This window comes from Artibeus jamaicensis, unplaced genomic scaffold (assembly GCF_021234435.1).
Source record: "Artibeus jamaicensis isolate MK-2021 breed Jamaican fruit bat unplaced genomic scaffold, CSHL_Jam_final contig_1998, whole genome shotgun sequence".
Classification (NCBI taxonomy): domain Eukaryota; kingdom Metazoa; phylum Chordata; class Mammalia; order Chiroptera; family Phyllostomidae; genus Artibeus; species Artibeus jamaicensis.
The window spans coordinates 17186070-17207906 of record NW_026521407.1 but is presented as its reverse complement, the minus strand read 5'-3'; the positions used below and the strand labels follow the sequence as shown (position 1 = coordinate 17207906).

The 21837-nt window shown below is 39.3% G+C and overlaps 1 protein-coding gene across 2 annotated transcripts in view; it reads right to left on the bottom strand.

Moving 5' to 3' along the window:
* CEP112 (centrosomal protein 112) overlaps positions 1-10840 on the bottom strand; it is a 336669-nt gene extending 325829 nt beyond the window's left edge. The window contains exon 1 of one of the 2 annotated variants that reach the window (XM_037128107.2): positions 10743-10840. The gene's annotated coding sequence lies outside the window, so the exon portion shown is untranslated. The remainder of the gene's footprint in view (positions 1-10742) is intronic. The other variant, XM_053657443.1, reaches the window with a different exon arrangement.
* Positions 10841-21837: the final 10997 nt, after the last annotated feature.

Genomic DNA, 21837 nt, shown 5'->3' with positions numbered 1-21837 from the left:
AAAAGGAAAAGAGGCTCAGAAAGAATGAAGAGGGATTAAGAGACATGCAAGACAATATGAAATGTAATACTATCTGCATAACAGGGATACCAGAAGGTGAAGAAGAAGACCAAGGGATAGAAAATCTATTTGAAAAAGTAATGATGGAAAACTTGCCTAATTTAATGAGAGAAAAAGTCACACAACTCCAGGAAACACAGAGAATCACAATCAAGAGGAACCCAAAGAGGCCCACTTCAACACACATCATCATTAAAATGGCAAAATTCCAAGACAGAGAGAATGTTAAAGGCAGCAAGGGAGAAACAGGAAGTAACATACAAAAGAGCCCCAATAAGATTAACTGCTGACTTCTCAATGGAAATGCTCCAAGCAAGAAGACAATGGCAAGAAATATTCCAAGTAATGAAAATCAGAGGCCTGCAACCAAGGCTACTTTACCTAGCAAGGCTCTCAATCAAGATAGAAAGCCAAATAAAGAGCTTCCAAGACAAAAGAAGTCTAAAAGAATACACCTCCACCAAACCAGCTCTGCAAGAAATGCTAAAGGAACTGCTCTAAGGAAAGGACAGAGACAGAGAGGAACACAGGTACAAAAATGGCAAAGAATAAGTACCTATCAATAATAACCTTAAACATAAATGGATTAAATGCTCCAGTCAAAAGACATAAAATAGCTGAATGGGTAAGAAAGCATAACCCACACATATGTTGCCTACAAGAAACCCACCTCAGGACAAAAGACCATCACAGACTGAAAGTGAAGGTCTGGGAAGAAATTTTCAAAGCAAATGGACAGGAAAAAAACAAGCTGGGGTAGCAATACTCATATCAGACAAAACAGACTTCAAAAAAAGGGCCATAAAGAGAGACCCAGAAGGTGACTTCACAATATTCAAGGGAAGAATCCACCAAGAAGACATAAACACTATAAATATATATGTACCCAACATAGGAGTACCCAAATACATAAACAAAATCTTACAGGACTTCAAGAAAAATATTGACAGCACCATAATTATAGTAGGGGATTTCAACACCCCACTGTCAAAAATGGACAGATCTTCCAAACAAAATATCAACAAGATATAGCAGCACTGAACAATGCCCTAGATGAAATGGACCTAAATGATATATATAGAGAGGCCTTCATCCCAAAGAAGCTAAATAGACATTCTTTTCAAATGCACATGGAACATTTTCAAAGACAGACCACACAATAGGACACAAAACAAGCCTCAACAAATTCAAGAAAATTAAAATCATATTAAGCATTTTCTCCAACCACAAGGGACTGAAACTAGAAACCAACTCCAAGGGAAAAAAAAACAAACACTCAAAACCATGGAGACTGAATGGCATGCTATTAAACAATGAATGGGTCAAGAATGAAAGGGAAGAAATAAAAAAGTTTCTGGAAACAAATGAAAATGAACTCACAACAACCCAAAACTTATGGGACACAGCAAAGGCAGTTCTGAGAGGGAAGTTCATAGCAATACAGGCCTACCTAAAAATGACAGAAAATTTTTAAACAAACAACCTAACCCTACACCTACAAGAACTCGAGGAAAAACAACAAAGACAGCCCATTGCAAGTAGAAGGAAGGAAATAACCAAGATCAGAGTAGAACTAAATGACATAGAGATGAAAAGCACAATTCTAAGGATAAATGAATCTAGGAGCTGGTTTTGTGAAAAGATAAACAAAATTGACAAGCCTTTAAGCAGGCTCATCAAGAAAAAAAGAGAAAGGACACAAATAAACACAAACAGAAATGAAAGAGGAAAGATTACAACTGACACCACAGAAATACAAAGCATTGTAAGAAAGTACTATGAAGAACTGTATGCCAAGAAATTTGAAAACCCAGGTAAAATGGACAAATTTCTAGAAAAATATAATCTTCCAAAACTCAGTGAAAAAGCAGAAAGCTTGAACAGACTGATAACAGCAGATGAAATTGAAGCAATAATCAAAAAAACTCCCAACGCACAAAAGCCCTGGATCAGATGGTTTCACAGGAGAATTCTACAAAGCATTTAAGGAAGAGCTAACCTCTCTTCTTCACAGACTATTCCAAAAAATCCAAAATGATACAAGACTCCCAAACTCTTTTTATGAAGCCAGCATCATCCTACTCCCAAAACCACATAAAGACACAACTAAGAAAGAAAACTTCAGGCCAATATCGCTGATGAACATAGATGCTAAAATCCTCAACAAAATATTGGCAAACTGCATCTAACAATACATTAAAAAGGTCATTCACCATGAACAAATGGGATTCATCCCAGGGATGCAAGGATGGTTCGATATTCACAAATCAGTAAATGTAATACACCACATAAACAAAAGCAAAGACAAAAATCACAGGATCATATCAATAGATGTGGAAAAAGCATCTGATAAGGTACAGCACCCATTTATGATAAAAACACTCAGCAAAGTGGGAACAGAGGAAGCATTCCTCAACATAATAAAGGACATCTATGAGAGACCTACAGCCCACATCATACTCAATGGACAAAAACTAAAATTTTTTCCACTAAGATCAGGAACAAGACAATTTGTCCACTTTCACCACTTCTATTCAATATAGTATTGGAAGTTTTAGCCATAGTGATCAGACAAGAAAAGGAAATAAAAGGCATAAAAATTGGAAAGGAGGAAACAAAACTGTCATTGTTTGCAGATGACATGATATTGTACATAAAAAATACTATAGACTCCACCAAAAAACTGCTCAACCTAATAAATAAATTTGGCAAAACAGTAGGATACAAAGTCAATATCCAGAAATCAAAGGCATTTTTGTATACCAACAATGAAACAGCAAAAGCAGAATTCAAGAAAAAAATCCCATTTGATATAGCGAAAAGAAAAATAAAATACCCAGTAATAAACCTAACCAAGGAGATAAAAGACCTATATACAGAAAACTACAAAACACTGAAGAAAGAAATCAAGAAAGATACAAACAAATGGAAACACATACTGTGTTCATGGATCAGAAGAATTAACATCAGCAAAATGTCCATACTACCCAAAGCAACTTACAGATTCAATGCAATACCTATTAAAATACCAAAGGCATATTTCACAGACATAGAACAAACACTTCAAAAATTTATATGGAACCATAAACAATCCAGAATAGCTGCTGCAATTTTGGGAAAGAAGAGCAAAGTAGGAGGGATCACAATTCCTGATACCAAACTATGTTATAAGGCCACTGTAATCAAAACAGCCTGGTACTGGCATAAAAACAGGCACCTAGACCAATGGAACAGAATAGAGAGCCCAGAAATAAACTCAAGTCTCTATGGTCAATTAATATTCAACAAAGGGGGCAGCAACATAAAATGGAGTAAAAATAGCCTCTTCAACAAATGGTGCTGGGAGAACTGGACAACTATGTGCAAAAAAATGAAATTCCAGCACCAACTTACACCATACACAAAAATAAATTCAAGGTGGATAAAAGATTTAAATATAAGCCATGACATCACTGAAGTCCTAGAGGAGAACACTGGCAGAAAATCTCAGATATTTCACACAGCAACATTTTTACTGATATGTCCCCTAGAGCAAGGAATATAAAGGAAAGAATAAACAAATGGGATCTCATCAAAATAAAAAGCTTCTTCAAGGCTAAAGAAAACAGTATTAAAATAAAAAGAGAACCAACTATATGGGAAAACATATTTGCCAAAGATACCTCAGACAAGGGTTTAATCTCCAAAATATACAAAGAACTTACACGACTCCATTCTAAGAAGACAAGCAACCCAATTAAAAAGTGGGCAAAGGACTTGAACAGACATTTCTCCAAGGAGGACATACAGAAAATCCAGAGACACATGAAAAGATGCTCAATATCACTAGCTAAATCACAATGAGATACCACTTTACACAGGTCCGAATGGCCATCATAAACAAAGTAACAAACAACAAGTGTTGGAGATGTTTAGAGAAAAGGGGGCCCTAGGTCACTGTTGGTGGGATTGCCGACTGAAATAACCACTATGGATAACAGTATGGAATTCTCTCAGAAAATTAAAAATGAATCTGCCTTTTGACACAGTAATTCCACTGCTAGAATCATATCCTAAGAACCCTGAAACACCAATCCAAAAGAACCTATGCACCCCAATGTTCATGGCAGCACAATTTAAATAGCCAAGTGTTAGAAGCAACCTAGATGCCCATCAGTAAATGAATGGATCAAAAACTATGGTACATTTACACAATGGAATTCTATGCAGCAGAAGGAAAGAAGGAGCTCCTACCCTTTACAACAGCATGGATGGAACTGGAAAGCATTATGCTGAGTGAAATAAGCCAGGCGGTGAAAGACAAATACCATATAATCTCACCTTTAACAGGAACCTAAACAACAAAACAAACAAGCAAGCAAAATATAACCAAAGACACTGAAATACAGAACAGGCTGACAGTGACCAGAGGGGAGAGGGGAGGGAATTTCAGGGGAAAACGGGAAGGGTTTACCGGAACAAGTAAAAAGGACACATGGACAAAAACTAAGAGTATGGAAATGGGAGGGAGAAGGGGAGCAATGGGGGAGTGGGCTGGGATGGGAGCAAAAGACAGAAAACTGTACTTGAACAACAATTAAAATAAATTTTAAAAAAAGACAAAGAGGAAAAAAATTAAAGTATTAAGGAGCCATATGCTGAAAGCTGCAAAACTGATGAAAGAGATCAAAGAAAACTCATTAGCATTAAATATTAATTCTCCCCAAATTGCTGTATAGATTTCATGCAATTCCGATCAAAATCCCAACCCTATTCTTCGCACACACAAACTGAATAAAAAATTTATATTTTAGAAAGTTAGAGAGACTATAATTGAAAAAAGAATTCTGAAAAAGAAAAACAACACTGAAGGATTCACGCTGCCCAATTTTAAGATTCCAGTGGTTAAGACAATGTGACATTGGTGAAAAAACAAGACACAAAGATCATCAGAACAGATGAAAGTCCAGACCAGAGTCAGAAACTGACCAGCACAAATAATGACAACTGCCTTTTGACAAAAGTGCAATTCCCGGAGAAGTTATAGTTTTTGCAACAAATTATGCTATAACAATTGGACACCCAAATGCAAAAAAAATTACACAAACCTCAACCTACACCTCATAGTGTATACAAAAAAATAGCTCAAAATTAATCACAGACCTAAGTATAAAATGTAAAACTACAAAACTCTTACAAGCATAGGAAACAATCTTCATGACACTGGAGGAGGCAAAGATTTCTTAGATAAAACACAAAAAGCACTACCCACATAAGAAACAACTGATAAACTGGATTTCACCAAAATAAAAAAACTGCTCTGCAAAGGACTCTGTTAAAGGACTGAAAAGAAAAGCTACAGACTCAAAGAAAATATTTGTAAACTATATATCTCATAAAGGACTAATACCAAGAACATATAAATGACTCTGAAAACCATAAGAAAACAAACAACCCAATAAAAATAATCAACAAAACAATTAGTCTCTTTACCAAAGAAGACACACAGATGACAAGTGCACACATGAAGAGATGCTCAACATTTTTATTCACTAGGGAAATGCAAACTAAAGCTACAGTGAGACATCTCTGCACACCTAGTAGGACAGCTGAAATAAAAATGCGAACAATACCAGGTGCTGGGAAGAATGCAGAACAACAGGAACTCTGCTGGAAGTCGTGTAAGATGGTGCAACTACTATGGAAAACAGGTTAGCGGTTCCTTGCACCATTAAACATACCTTTACCATGGCCCAGAAATCCCATTCTTAGGTATTTACCCAAGTGAACAGAACCTATGTTTACCCAGAAACCTGAATGTGATGTTTATAGCAGCATTTTCCTTCTATAATCACCAAACACTGGAAACAACACAAATGTCCATCTGGGGAATGGATAAACAAACTATGGTAAAAGTACAGAATGAAACAGTGCTCAGCAACAGGAAAGAATGAGCTTCTGCTAGAACAATGCATTAAATATTAATTCTCCCCAAATTGATGTCAAATGCATTATGCTTAGTGAAAGGTAGCACATAGAGATTATCTAGGTGTTGGAATTGCTCAGCGAACTGTCTGTGGAGGGGTTGTGAGACCCTACTTTATGTGTAAAAACTCACAGAACTGTAACCCCCAAAAAGTGATTTTAACTGTAAATTTAAATATGTTTAATTCCCCTCAAAAGGCTTAACATATTGGTCCTCGTATTTCTTCCCCATTAGCAAGAAAACACTGAATATAAAGGGGCAAATCCCCAAAATCAGAAATGTAGGTTGTGACAAAATTCCTTGAGTTAAAAATATATTTGCAGTCAACATATTCCTTGAGGTTATGAAATGTCTTGTTAGGGACATGGACTACCTCTATATTATGTAAGGTCTCCAGTTGTCATTTATTCAATTTACAAATTATACATTTGGGGAAAAAGTTCTGTTCTGCCTCACAGGCATCGTTGTTCCTCCCTCTGCTAAGGCAGCTTCCAACATTTCCCACGGTAACCTCCCTCTTATTATCAACAGCCTCATCACAGAAAGTTCTCTCTAGCCTGCCTCTGTAAGGAAACGCTAGCTCCCACCGGCTGACCTGACATCCATCACAGCCTAGAAGTGAAGCAAGGTTTCCATCTCCTGTCAGGTACATGCACATGCTCTCTGGAGTCTCAAACTCTCTCCCGCCACCTTGCCCAGGAAGGAAAACTGTTTCTGAGACGCACGCTGCCTTCCAACTGCTGCTCTTCAATCTCAACCCCAAAAGTCCCCTCTAATCAGGCTCCCACCCTCTGACTCTACCTCTTACTCTCCATGCTCATCTTGGTAGCCTCCCAAACCCTTCCATCTGATCGCAGACTCTTACCCCCTTAAACCTTCTCCTTATTCCACTCGGTCCCTTCTTTGCACTCAGCTAGACTGCCATCCCTTACGTGCCCCCACACTTCCTAAGTAAGGGTTTGCTGGGAAAAAATGGTGCTGCCTTATAGTCAGGTAGCTTCCAATCTTACCTGAATACAGTCTTTTAGTATTTCCTACCCCACAAAGCAGCATTTAAAGTTCTACCAGACATCTTAAAGCCCCTTAAATAACATGCTGCAGCCTCCCCTCTCTCTTCATTTAAAAAATTTTACCTCCCGCTTCCTGGGGAAAAAATAATAGTCAGGTGGTAACACCTCAAAATGCTATTCCCTCCACCTCTCAAGTTACCTTTTGGAGAACAACTCCTTACTTCCCTTGCTTCTGTGTCAGAGCATGAACTTTCCTTCTCTCTAATGCCAACAGCACCTCTATCTCCTATCAACCACCTCCCACTGTGTCAAACTGTCCAGCCCCATTGACTATTCCTACTTTCTAAACACCATAAACCAATATATCAACAATTACTCAGAACATCTCAAACCCTGCCTGTATCTCCATTCCACCTGCCACTCTCAGAGAAAGCACTTTCGACCACTAACCTACACAGCCTACTTCGCCTTTCCTCACTTTCGTCCTCACTGATGCTAGAGTAAGTTTCCCAAGTACAAAACTAACCCCCATCCCTACTTTAAAACATCTCTTGGCTGCCTGCTACACAACAGGATGCTTTCTAAATTCAAAGTTAGGCCTACAGGTGCCTTTGCATTTTGAGCCCATGTGTCTCACGCGCACGCGTGCACATACACACACACACACACACACACACACACACTCTTTGCCTAACTACACCAACCCACCAATGACCACTCCACCAACAATGAACTCCTCATTATTGTGCAAACACTCCAAGTCCGTATATGATTCTATATCCTTTTCACAGGCTGTTTCCTTTGTCTGAAGTCAGGCAAATGTCCCCTCTGAGTAAAGCTTGTCCCACTTACTGTAGATTCATTGTTACTCCATCCTGAGTGTTCACATCTGTGCGGCAACACTCATTATGCAAATTTTTGTACACATCTGTGTATTTTTGTATGTCTTCCACCATTTGAGAGATGCTCCTGGAAGGCAGTGACCATGACTTACATGTCTTGGCACCTACCACGTTACGTGCTACATATTACAAGTTGAAGAACTGATTAGTAAATAAATGTTAATATAAGGGATTAATGTTCCACTTTTACATGACTAGTTTTGGATTTATTGTTTGTTTTTTAAGATCCCATTCTGAGTACCAAATAGGTTTTCTAGAATAGAAATATCACATGTCCTTCATGCTGGTTACCAAAACTGGTCACCCCACATTCTGCATTACAGAAGAAACACATTTTCAAATTCAAGACTTGGTTAAGATACCTTTTTTTGATTGGTTAGTTGGGAGGGTTTGTTTGGCTGGCTGGGTTTGTTTCCCGCTCCTACAATCACTAACTGCATCCCTCCACAACTCCATCAGTTATGTACTTGGTAACAGAAGGCTAAGTGATACGACTGCTGGTTGTTAGACCATCAGCTGAAAACCAGCTTCCAAATGGAAAACAAGCAAATGGAAACTCATAAACCCAGAATGTTAAGCACAGCTCTGGCCTGGAAGTGTATTCCCAGGCTTAACTGTTTGCATAGCCATTGTTAGAGCTAAAGCAAAAAGATTCCTAACAATCACTAATAATCACTCAATAAATCCTTTGACACAGGCAGGAGACCATAGTATTTAATGTTAGAGGAAACTAAAATTCAAAGTTAAAAGACTGACTCAAACTCACAAAATTAAGCGCAAAGCTCAGATAAAAAATCTGAAATCCCTAGCTCTCAGATCCATTATATCTGACCACTTGGCCACTTCCCTGTAAGTCAGCAATATATCCAACTAATAATGGAAATTTTTGAAAGTTAGAAAGGCAATCAGAATTGCTATAACAACACACAGTACTAGGGTACACATTTAAAAAACAGAATGAAGAGTCAATGCAGTACTTGGTAAAAGTCAAAAATCTGCTTCTCCTCATCCCTTTTTTATTCTCCAATAAAATAATGAATGCGAAAAGCAAAAAAATTAATTTACCATTTCAAACCTTCAAGGAATCTTTGCTACACAAATTACATCTTATAAATAAATTATATCTACTTAGTTCCAGCTAATTAAACAGTTTGATTACTGTTTATTAGAATTGCAGATTTAAATTATTAGGATGGAATAATAAGTAAAGCTATATAACTTTGATTTAGGTTTAGAGCGCGCCTACCAGTTACATGAATTACTTCAAAACCATGCCCTGACTTGTGTGGCTCAGTGTGTTGGGTGTCGTCCTGCAAAAGGAAAGGTCCCTTGTTCAATTCCTGGAAGGCAACCAATGATGTTTCTCGCCCTCCCTCTCTTTTTTCCTCCCTTTCCCTCTCTCTAAAAATGAAACCTTTTTTAAAAAAAAGCAAAAAATGAGTAAATTGAGTGACTCTTGCTTATAGCTATAACTTATATTTGGATCATGTCTTATATTTAATTCATTGACAATGCCTTTTTAAAAAACTGTTTCTATGTGGACTGCTTCAAAAATAGGTTAAGACCTTCTCAAGGTGCTTCACTGCCCTAGGAGTCAGCAAAACATGGGCAAGCCACAAATACTGAAAGGTCTCGGGGGAAGAAGTCGCTACAGCTGCTAAACAAAGAATACACCTGAGGTATATCATGCCCCTTGCCAAACACAATAAACATATTCCTGAGAGTGGAGTGTCATCAATTTTGTTCAATCAAACCATGTATTTTAAATATGTGGTGGGTCATTAGAGAAAACCTGACATGTGTACTTCAGCACATCAAAGTCTTCCAGGTGCATGTTGACCTGGCTTGTTGCCATCTGGGTGTACGGACAGTTCCCTGATTGGGCCAGAAGCATGTTGTGCGCTTTGCAAACGCATCTCAGCCAACGCCCTAAGAGACTGGTACACTTTCGTGTCCATTTCACAGCGGAGGAAGCCGAGGCTCAGCGGGGTTCAGTAACTGACCGAAGGGTTCCACAGAAAGTGGCAGCTGGGCCTGAACACTGTGCCCAGACTCCACAGCACCCCCTGGAAAAAGCACGTGTCATTTCATTTGCCTTTTCTATTTTATTTTCACTCACCTTTAAATACTAAGGACAAATAAGACAAGCAGCTGCAGAGTGATCAGAGTAAGAGCTGTTTGTATTTACCTCAATTGCCCTCTTAAACGCTTGAAAAATATATACTATAAATAAACTCAGAAACACCCCATAACTCTCAGTACCTTGATGCCGGGACAGGATCTTCCCAAGGGGCTGTTATGAGGGCTGTTCCCACAAAGGAACAAGCACGCCGGGTCTGCCCTAAATCCCGAGTGAGGAATGCGACAAGTCCAGGGCGCCGCGCCCCTAAGTCACTTCCCCGGCCACGGTGGGCAGAGGTCGCCGGGCATGGCGGAGGCCCGCGAGCCCCGCGAGGCCAGGCCCCTCCCCGAGCTTGTCCGGCACACGGATTTCCTCTCCCAAGCAGCAAACCCTTTGGTCCGACTTCTGGACCTCGTCACGTTGACCGCTTATCAAACTTGACTCAAGTTCCCCGACCCGTGCCCGGGCTGCATTTTACGTAGCAAGTGAAACCCCAGAGGTCCGCGCGGAGACCCCGAACGCGGCGCGCGCCCCTCAGGCCTCAAGAACCCGCCCGGGGCCTGCGGGGCTACGCCCCTCCCCGCACCAGCCCCACACGGGCGGGGCAACCGCCTCCCCGGGCAAAATTCCACCCGAGAATCCGGGGATAGGGGCAGGGGAGGGAAAGTCGGAAAGACAAGAACCTGCAGCCCCTACAGGCAAGCTTTCCGATCCTCCTCCGCCGCCAAACGGTTTCAAATCCTTGCGGGCCGCCGCTGTCTCCGCCGCCCTGCAGGCCGGGGGCGGGGATTTCCGCGCTCTCATTCCCCGCCCCCTTCCCCACGCCGCCCGCGGCTGCCGGCGCGCCTCGCTGTTGCCAAGGCGACGGTTGAAGCTCCGGTAGCTGCTGCCCAGAGTGTCCACGGAAAGTACTTCCGCGCTCGCGTATCCCCGCCTCGCTCCCTAAGGCGCCCGACTTGGGAAGGTGCGCTACGCGTTGCCTTGGCGACGGTCCGGCCCGCTGCGCCGGCTCTAGGATGGCGTTCCAGCCTGGCGGCTCCTAAACTGGTCCCAGGCCAGGACTTGTAGGATAACTGGGCGCTGCAGCCCTCGAACATCACAAGTGTAGCTTGTGGACACTTTACGGGCTGTGGAAGAATGTGTCAAGGGCAAAGAAAATGGGATTACTGGAGGATGTTCACAGAAGGGTGGGGCCTTTGTCTCAACACACTTCGGAGTTGCATGAGTGTAAAAACGTAAGAACTTAACCACTAGTGTCTTTTTCTCAACCCAGAGGAGAATGGGGTTGTGTTAAGCAGGAAAATGAGCACTACCTCCTTTCTTTTTTCTTTCTTTCTTTCTTTTTTTAATTAGAAACTGAGGTCTGAAAAAACTGACACCAAATTTTGAAGATGCTGAAATGAAATGAAATGAAATAAAATGGCTTTCTGCTTACCAATTCTCTGTGAAATAGCAAGATCTAGTGGAAAATGAGTTTTCGCTGTTCCCAAGTTTCAACCCCCTCAGGGCACTCTCCGTGTCTGCCTTGCTATGCTGTGGTGTTCTTTGGTCTTCAGTTCCATTTCTGGGGATACTCTGAACTGTGCTTTTTAAATACACAGGCAGAAATTACATTTAAATTGTAAAAACACTCACCTAAATGAAATTCAGTTTACCACTGTTTTTCATCTAATTTCACAACAGGATTCCTTCTTCAGTGTCTGTGCAATATACTCAGTGTGATGCCAATTTAACATAAGCACAGCTTGAAACACCTTTTCAATTTTCCATAAAGAAAAGAGAAGATTCATTCATTTGTAACTAGTTACTGTCAAACTTTGAAAGGGAAGTCATTCTTTCAAAGGTGCTTTTTTCAAACCCATCCCACTGGAAGTAAAAACTAACACTTCTTCATTGTTTGAATCACAAATCATGAAGGCTAAGAAGAGATAAGGTATGAAATGCTTTTAAGAGTGTTTAGTTTTTCAAAAGCATGTTTGAACAGGTTTATAGCTAACAAATAATCAGTAATCCAGATCATTTGCACTGAGAATCAGGGATGTAAAATGTGCACATGCAATTGCAGGAATTTGACCATTCAGTGAAGAGGTTTAAAATATAGAAACATATTGCTGGTAGAACATGAAATGAATTTGACAAATGAGGTCTAAAGGAACATGAGCAGAAAAATGAAAAACAGAAAAAGAGGATCAAGGGAGGAAATGCAACAAAGTCAAGTTGTCACATTCATCCGAGAGGAAATAATTGCAGCAGAAAAAATTATGACTGAAAGTTAAAAAGTAAGAAAAAAATCAAGAAAGTAAATTTCTTAAAATATTTTCTCTAATTAAAGTACCCTTTCCATTTTCAAAAAATACAAATTGACACTTTTCACATATATATATATACATACATATACATACATACATACATACTTATAGCTATGCAAACAAAAATACCAAGATATGCACACAGGATTTTTATTGTTATTTATGTCCTACATGTATAGCTTGAGCCTGAGCTGTGTTTACCTTAGGATTGAAGCATATATGTCATGTTTACAGGACTGGTTGGTATCCACTTAGAATCTCTGTACGTGAGAACCAAGGACCCTCCTAGGAAGTAACTCATCCTAGGAGATGGTGAGCAGATCTGGTTTGATGACAGTATAGAAACATTGGAGGAAAGGCGGGTGATTCTACATAAAGCACAGCGCTGGCCATAGTTTGATTTCCCACTCTCCTCCTCTTGTTGTGATTACTGATGCCTAATCCTTTTAGGTGAGGAACTTCCTTTGAAATCTTAAAAAGCTATAACTCACTCCCCTTACTGCACCACCACCGACTGCCCACATACCCCAAAATGTGTGCACAAATCAAAGGGTTCCCAAAAGGTCTGAAGTACATTCATGGAGCCGAGGTTAAGAACCCCTGTTCTCTGGATTGTATATCCATTTCAACATTGAGAACAGAAGCCATAAACTGCATTTGTGTTTATAATTTCTGGAGATAGGAAACTTAGTACAGACATCATTGGCCTTAACACTGGGCTCCAGCAACCTCAGGGCCTGCACTAGCAAAAGGTAGCCATAGCTGGGATGACTTTACCAAGTATCAGAGGCAAGAAGTGAGAATAATAGTTACACCTTCACAGCTACAAACACTAGGAGAAAAATTAATAATGCACACCATGCAATAGTTTAGTAAAATAACATGCATAAGACCCACCCTGGGGACCTCCAGATATATTTAGAAGGAAATTGCTGGAATCGGAGACCATTCAGGGACCTCAATCCACGTAAGTACTCTTTTGTAACTGTTGCAGTATGTGTGGCCTAAAAATGTTCCACATAAATGTTTGTTTCATGGCTAAATATCTACGGTAACCATTAAAGTGACTTCTGTCTAGAAGGACAATAATTTGTCAGCTCAGTATATATTTCTTGAACCATCACACCCTTAGAGAAGCCCTCACTGATTCTCAGACCACCCTTATTCTTTTTCAAAGCTCCCTTTTGTTTTTCTCTTGTATTTATCAAAATTTGTCATCAAATATTAACTAATGTCAATGATCTTTTTTTAGGCCCCATAAGGACAGAGACAACATCTATTGGGTTCACCATTGCAGACCCTGCACCTTGCAGAGTACCTACATGTAGAGACAATCTGTAAATGTTTATTGAATGAAGGAATAAATGCAGATTGTTCCTTTGCGCTTTTCTCTACACCTGGGATAGCACACGTCTACCCCATGGCTCCCTACTTTAGAGCTTCCATTCAAGAGGCCCAGAAGACTAACTTTTCTGAACCCAATTTTTTTCCTAGGAGAGTTAATCTGATGGGTCTAATTTAATTATAAAGTCGGTTATGAAAATATATACAGGGAATATATACCGAATATTGTTTTATCTTTGATTTTAAAATGTATTAAAGTTAAAATTTTCCATTGAAAATATTATTTCCTATCAGCTACATACAACTTAAATGAAAGTAGAAGCTTTGCTTCAAAGCTTTGTTCAAAAACAAATAATATTTTACTTCAATTCTTACAAATCAAATGGCACATAATTGATAATGATAGTGTAAACATAACCCTAAAAATAAATTGTTTTTCTTTTCTGTGTGGGTAGTTAATTATGTTATACTTCTCATGTGGGAAAGGTTCTGTTTATTTTCAAAAGATAAACTTAAAATTAAGAATTAGTCTAAATAATACTGAACAATGTGAATTCGATTATTCCCTACCTAAAACATAGAAAAATAAAACCTCTTGCTAATTATAAAGATAATAATTTTTCATACACAATTTGAAGTAGGCCTGTATTTTGTTATAAGCATTAAATCTGATGATATCTATATTTTGAACTCCTGTTCTATAAAATTATAGTAACTATAGCGGAGGCCTACAGGTTTCCTCCATTTGGTTTAAACCACTATTATTTGTGTTTCCTGTTTTATAAAGTCAACTGTACACCCACACAGTAACTTACGTCTCTTAATTTTAAATTATATACATATAAAATGTACATATTTTCTAAAGGCTTTCTTTGGACACTTTAATTGTCCTGAAGATCAACACCAAAAGTCTAAGTCTATACTAATACATACAGAAAGTGAGTTATAAAGCAGTTTGCAAACTATTATTTTGCATACTTGCCATAGACACAGAAAGCAAGACAACTTGAAAGAATATGAACCAAAGATTGACAGTGATTCTCTTGGTGAAAGAATTAAAGATAGTGTAGGTCTCTCCAGTTGTACTTCTTAAACATCCTCTAGTCTCTCCAAAAATTGCATTATTTTGGAAAACACTGACTTAGGCACAAAATTATGAAGTTCACTACTTAGTTCTCCTCTAAAACATTGAGGAGTTAAGGTTTCAATGACTTCAATGTGACTTTATCCATTAACTTGAAGGACTATGAATAAAACACATAAAGTATAAGTACAAGACACAAGAACATATGTCACTGACTCTGGGTGACTGTGGTGAATTATCAGGCAATTGTTTCAACTTGCCAGCAAAAATACTTAAGTGAATTGTAAAGAGGTATGAAGTGTTTCTTCCTAGACAGAGATTTTTGAATTGCATTTTTTCACATTATAAGTTTTAACTCTATTATATGGAAATTGAAAGCCATTAAATGTTTTAAAGAGGAAAATAAAAATATGTATAACCTTACCATAAAAAAGAACCACTATTAATAACTGTATTATCTTCTCAAACCACATATACTTGTATATAATAAAATTATAATTATCAATAATGAAAATAATATACAAATCATGTTAATGCCTTCCTTTTATCCCATCATTAGAATACAACATCATTTGCTTAATTATTCTCCTGTGATTGGATATTACCGATCTTTGGCTCTAATATATAATACTGAAATAAATATCTTTTAATACATATCTTGGTTGAAGTTTTAGCTGTCTCCATAAGAGCTCTATTCCTCCTGGGGAGCAAGAAGGGGCCTAAGGCTTTTGATCAGTGCTGACAAATTGCTTTCCAGAAGTGTTTTGCAAATTTGCAGTTTCACCAAACAGTCCCCAAGGGTGGCTGTCTCACATGAACAATTTTTCTAATTTGTGCTAATTGTTTGTATATATAAAATATCTCTGTAATTTTCATTTCCCACTATTTAGAAAAGTTGAAAGATTTAATATCTCTATCAGTCCTTTCTTTTTATTCTTCTGCAAAGTTTATTTTTAGCCCTTTGTCCATTTTTCTGGATATTGACATGATACACACACCTTCCATATTTTATTTCTTAAATATATTCCATTGATTATGCTATTACAGTTGTCCCATTCCCCCCCTTCACCCCCCTCTGCCCTGCACCCTCCCTCCCACCCACATGCTTCCCCACCTTAGTTCATGTCCATGGGTCATGCACGTAAGTTCTTTGGCTTCTCCATTTTATACTATTCTTAACCTCCCTCTATTTTGTACCAACAATTTATGTTTCTTATTCCCTGTACCTTTTCTCTCATATCTTCCATATTTTTATTTATTGTTTCAAAACTAGCAATGGCCCGGTACATAGTACTAATTTATAAGCTGATATTCTAAATAATTAAGTTTCAGTCAGTGATTCACTGTTTTGCATTATTAATATACTCTGTATCATTAGAATGAAATGCATGAATGACTCATAGCAATCTAAATGAAAAGCAATTTACAAATACAAAAAAAAAATTATTATTATTATGTAAATACCCTAGAGATAAATACCAGAATAATCCTGCAGCCAGTAAATCCCTTACACTGGATTAGAAACGACTCTAAACTTCCTACTTACAGGTCACAACAGTACAGCCTATGCCACAAATAGGCATAGTATAGAGAAAGGAGAGACTAAATTATGAGGCATATGTTCTTTTCTTCACTATTAAAAATAAAAAGAATCATTGCCTTTAGTACAATGGTTCCTATTCCTTCCCTGTGCCAGAACAAGGTCACATGCACTGTTCCATCTCTACCTCTGTGGCTTACTCTAACCTGCCTTCCTGGCCAATCCATGTGCAAGGCTCTCAGCAGAGATAGACTGGCTATCCTTCCTCCCTTCCCTTCAATAGTACATGTATCACCCCAGCCAATGTCCATATAAAACGGCAACCAGCTACTAGAGAACTTCGTAGCCTCACCTATACAATAATCTCCCTACCAACCTGTCTCAGCACTGCTCCTAGGCTTTAAAATTCCCACTTTAAAGTTCAGTTATTTCCAGGAAGCCAGTGGGAAAACTCACAGCCTAACTAGCTATGAGTGGTAGCTAGGAACGGTAGAAAAGACAGTTCTGAACGTTGGACATCTGGTTCTGTTACTGATTATTAGCTTTGCAACCAGGTAAATCAAGTTGCTTAATTTCCCTGAGCTTTGGTTTCTTTACCTGCCTTATGGTATGCTTGGAAAGATACAATAGTGAGATATATGGAAAATTTTACCCAATGCTTGACACAAGGAAACTTCAGCAGTATCAGTTTGTTCCAACTATTTGGTGAGCACTTTCAAAAGTAACAAAGGCCACTAGGAGGCAGCATTAGCACACAAAGAACCAGTTATCTCTCTCTCACACACACACACAGTCACATACAGATGTATATGCACATACTCTCACATGTACAAATAGCATTTACAAACCACACACAAGGAATAAACATTCACACATATACACACCAACCACACATACTCTTACATCCAGAAACAAGCTTCACACACACATGCACACATCCCTTTCTTTCTTTTTATCTTTTAAGCTTTTATTTAGTGATTACAGTGGAAATAATCTCCAGGCTAGGTGGTAGGAAATTTTACTGAAAAATACTTGGTGGGTTTGGGGACTCAGAAATGAGACACCATATACTGCAAGATCGAGCAATGCCTTACAAACATGAGAATTCATTTTCTATGCTCTCAACATCTTGCAGAAATACGTTCCAGCATGACAGACAAGTTAAAACCTGGGCACCTTTGCACTGAGAAGCCCATCCTGCCATGATCCAGGAGAAGAAAGCTGATCATTGGGGGCACATCCAGGAAACCACATGTCTTATAAGAAAGCCTCAGTGGCCACATACAGCTTACGAGGACCATCAAGTCTGCAGTTGCTAGTTAAGTCACATTACACAGATGAGAAAGACAATATTCAGCCACGCTAAAACACAGGGTGGTAGCCAGCAGCCAATGGTTATAGTTTCACTCTTCCTCCAGTGGCCTATGTTGGGGGCTGGAGGATTAGTGCTTCCTAGACTATGAGCCAACAGGGGAGACCACTGCAGGCTGTGGCTAGGCAGGGTAGAGCTGAATTTTGGTAACAGGCAATCTGGTGATCTAAGCATTTAAGAAGAAAACATTTGGAAAAGAGAGTCTACTGATGGGACTAAATGGACTACTTCATCACTAAATAGAGGGGATGCAAATGGGTAGTTTCTACTGATGGGCTGGCTCCACTAATTCAAATTGCCTTATCAGATTGCAAAAAAAGCAGATAGTTCTCTCTGTGAAAAAAAATCATCAAATTAGATGAATCAGTGCTGTGGCCTAAGCTCCAGAGTCTAGTCTGATTATTTTTTCAGGGATCCAATCCTACCCAGCAGCCTGAGATGCCTTCCGATGAGCAAAGTGGCACCAAAAGCCATCTGCGACAGACTTACCGCATCCCAGGGGTTTCTTTGTGGAATAGGCTTTGGGGAGAGGGGATGGAGAAGTGTTGTAGGTTTCAAATAGGAGTGCTGGGCTTGGGAGCTTTTCGCAGTCTGCATCCAGATATTTCCACACAATAGACATCATGCTAATCAAGATGGTGTGATATTGGCAAGAGAACAGACAGATAAATGGAACAGAGTAACCAGAAATAGACACCCATAAATATAGTCAATCTTTGATAAAGGAGTAAAGGCAATACTATGGGACAGAGATAGTCTTTTCAATAAATGGTGTTAGAACAACTGGCTGGCCATGTGCAAAAAAAAAAAAAAAAAAGAATGTACACATAGACCTATCACCCTTTGCAAAAATTAACTTAAAATGGACCATCAACCAAAATGGAAAACACAAACCGTATCCCTAGAGGACAACATGGGAGAGGACTTAGATGAGTTGGAGTGTGATGATGACTTTTTAAAAATGTATTTTTACTGTATTTTTTCCCATTACCATATACCCTCTTCCACCTCTGCCCACCCCCCCCACTGCAATCACCACACTGTTGTCCACGTCCATGAGTCCTTCTTCCTTTCTGCTCATTCCCTCCACCTCTTAACTGCCCCGCCCCGAGCTGTCAGGCTGCTCTCATCTACGCATCTGTCTCTATTTTGCTTGTTAGTTCAGTTTGTTCATTAGATTCCACATGTGAGTGAAATCACTTGGCATCTTTGTCTTTCTCTGACTGGCTTATTTCACTGAGCAAAATGTTCTCTGGTGACTTTCTAGATATAATACTAAAGAAAGATCCTCAAAATCACTGATAAGCTGGAATTCATTAAATTTTAAAATTTCTGCTCTGCAAAAGACAATATCAAAAGAAAGAGAAGACAAGCCATAGATTGGGAGAAAATATTTGCAAACGACAATACCTAGTAAGTGATTGTTATTCAAAATATATGAAGAACTCCTAGAATTCAACAATAATAAGCAATCTGATTTTTTAAATAGGCCAAAGATCTTAACAGACACCTTACCAGAAAAGATACACAGATGGCAAATAAGCAATGAAAAGAGGCTCCATATCATATGTCATCAGGAAAATGCAAATGAAAACAAGATACCATGACACACTCATCAGAATGGCCAAAATCCAGAACCCAGACAACACCAAATGCTGATGAGGGCGTGGTGGGAATGCAAAGCAGTACAGCCGATTTGGGAGACAGTTTTCCTGTTTCTTGAAAAACTAAACATACTCTGAATGAAATGGGTAAAACTGACCAAAAGGTACAAACTTCCCGTCATAAAATATGTAAGTCCCGGGGCTGTGACGTGCAGCACGGTGTCTGTAGTTACTACCGTGCTGAACATTTTAAAGTTGACAAGAGAGTAGATCTTAAAAGTTCTCATCCCATGAAGAAGTGTGCAACTGTACAAGGTGACGGATGTTCACTAGATCATTTCACAATATATGCATATCTCAAATCATTGTGTGGTACACTTGAAACTGATGTGATGCTGTGTGTCAATTATAGCACAACAAACAAACCAATCTACTCTTACCCTAAGATCCACAAAAACCCACACCTGGGTGTTTATAGCAGCTTTATTCGTAATTGCAAAAACTTGGAAGAAATCAAGGTGTCCTTCAGTAAATGAATGGATAATAAATAAACTGGTACATCCAGACAATGGAATATTATTTGGCACTAAGAAACGAGGTCCTGAGCCATGAAAAGACGTGGGGAAACTTAAACACATACTACTAAGTTGGAAAAGGCTTCGTGCTGCATGATTCCAATGACAGGACATTCTGGGGAGACTGTAAAACGACCAGTGGTTTCAAGTGTGGGGGAGGAATAAATAGGCAGATCACAGAGGATTTTTAGGGCAGTGCAAATTCTCTGTAGAATATTACAATGATAGAGATATGTCATACATTTGTCCAAATCCAGAGAATGTACAATATCAAGAGAGAACCCTAAGGTGAATTATGGACTTTGGGTGATTATGAAGTGTCAGTGTAGGTTCATCTTTGGTAAAATATATATATGTACACATATGTATATACACACATATATATACACATATAATTCTGACAAGTGATGCCGATGATGGGGGCTGTGTGTGCATGCGTTGGCGTGTGGTATATGTGAAATCTCTGTACCTTCATCAACTTGTACATGAAAATGGTTTAAAAAAAATAAAGTCTCAAAAAGATGTTGCAAAAATAAAATTACAAAATCTGTGTGCTTGTTTTGTTTTGGTTTTGGTGTGTGGTTTATTTTTATGTTGTTTATATTCTTTCAACAATGTTGTCCCAAATCCTTCTTGAGAGCATGCATGGTAAGGTATTTGGCGAATTAAAATACTGAAATGCTTTTACACCAGTTGGTAGACAGCTGTTGCCCAGAGCTTGGAGTGCCAACAACAGCGAGGCTACCAGCTCTTCCCATAAACCCCCCACTGCTGCTTTCTCATGGTCTAATGACTAAAAGTTAATGCCTGGTAGAATAGCAGGGGGAGCAGGCAGGGAGGGGCCGAGGGCTCTGGCCCTGACCCCCCAACCCCCTAATTCTGAATCACAATCCATTCTGACTGACCTTCTGTTACCTATGACCTCCTATGACCTTCTGTTACCTATGACCCTTAAAAAGGTCATAGGTAATAAACACTTAAATTTTAAAATCCCTCATTGAGTCCCTTCATTCATCAGGTGTGATGATTCACAAATTCTGGATTAATGTCTTCATTAATTGATCCTCACAGGTAATGGTAATTGTGAAAGAAGAGGGCGGCGGGTGTGAACTTTTATAGAGAAGTCCTTAGAGTCTGAACGAAAAGCCTGGAGCTCCGGTGTGCTTGCTGTAAACTCCCAAAACCACGCCCCAGAAACCAACAGAAATCTGCAACTTCCCGTCACTGCTCTGCCTGCGATCCCCCTCTGTCGGTTCCCTCCCAGGGAGCTGCGAGCAAACAACTTAAAAGGTCTGTATACTTATACATTTCGATACCATAAAATGAATCATGAGAGGCTTTGCAACCAAAGAGAGGACAATGGAAACACACGTGCTCTCCTTTCCTGGAGCAAACCCAGCGATTAGGCCTGGGGCCAGGGAAATGCTGTAAATCTTTGCTGCTGTCTTTGCATTCCCAGAGATGTCAGGTGGGATGAGAGGGGGTCCATTTTTAAATTAATATGTGACAAATTAAAGAAAATAGTGGTTCTTTAATTACTACGTGACAAGTTACAGAAAACTTTGTGCTAAGGGAGGAAATCCAGGGTGGATGGCTCTTTTGTTTAGCAAAATCCCCAAATAAGGCTTTTAAATTTAGAAGGGGGAGGCCCCACACCTTCTTCAAAATCAACCCTCAATCCCACAGAGGGGGGATTCAGGTGGGGGAGAAATGGGACCTCAGGGTTCACCCATCATAACAAGAGGGAGGGCAGAGTACCGGGTTCAGATACTGATAAGACGAGGAATTTGGTAATGTCAAAATAAAATGAACAAACAAATAAACACAAAACCAGTCTTTTCTATTTTCTCAGTGAAATAAGGAGCAAGGTGATCAGTCGAGATGGAAGAGGGAGAAGGTGGCTTGAGGAGGGCTGAGGAGAGAAAGAGCCACTTTGCAGAGTCAGGACAG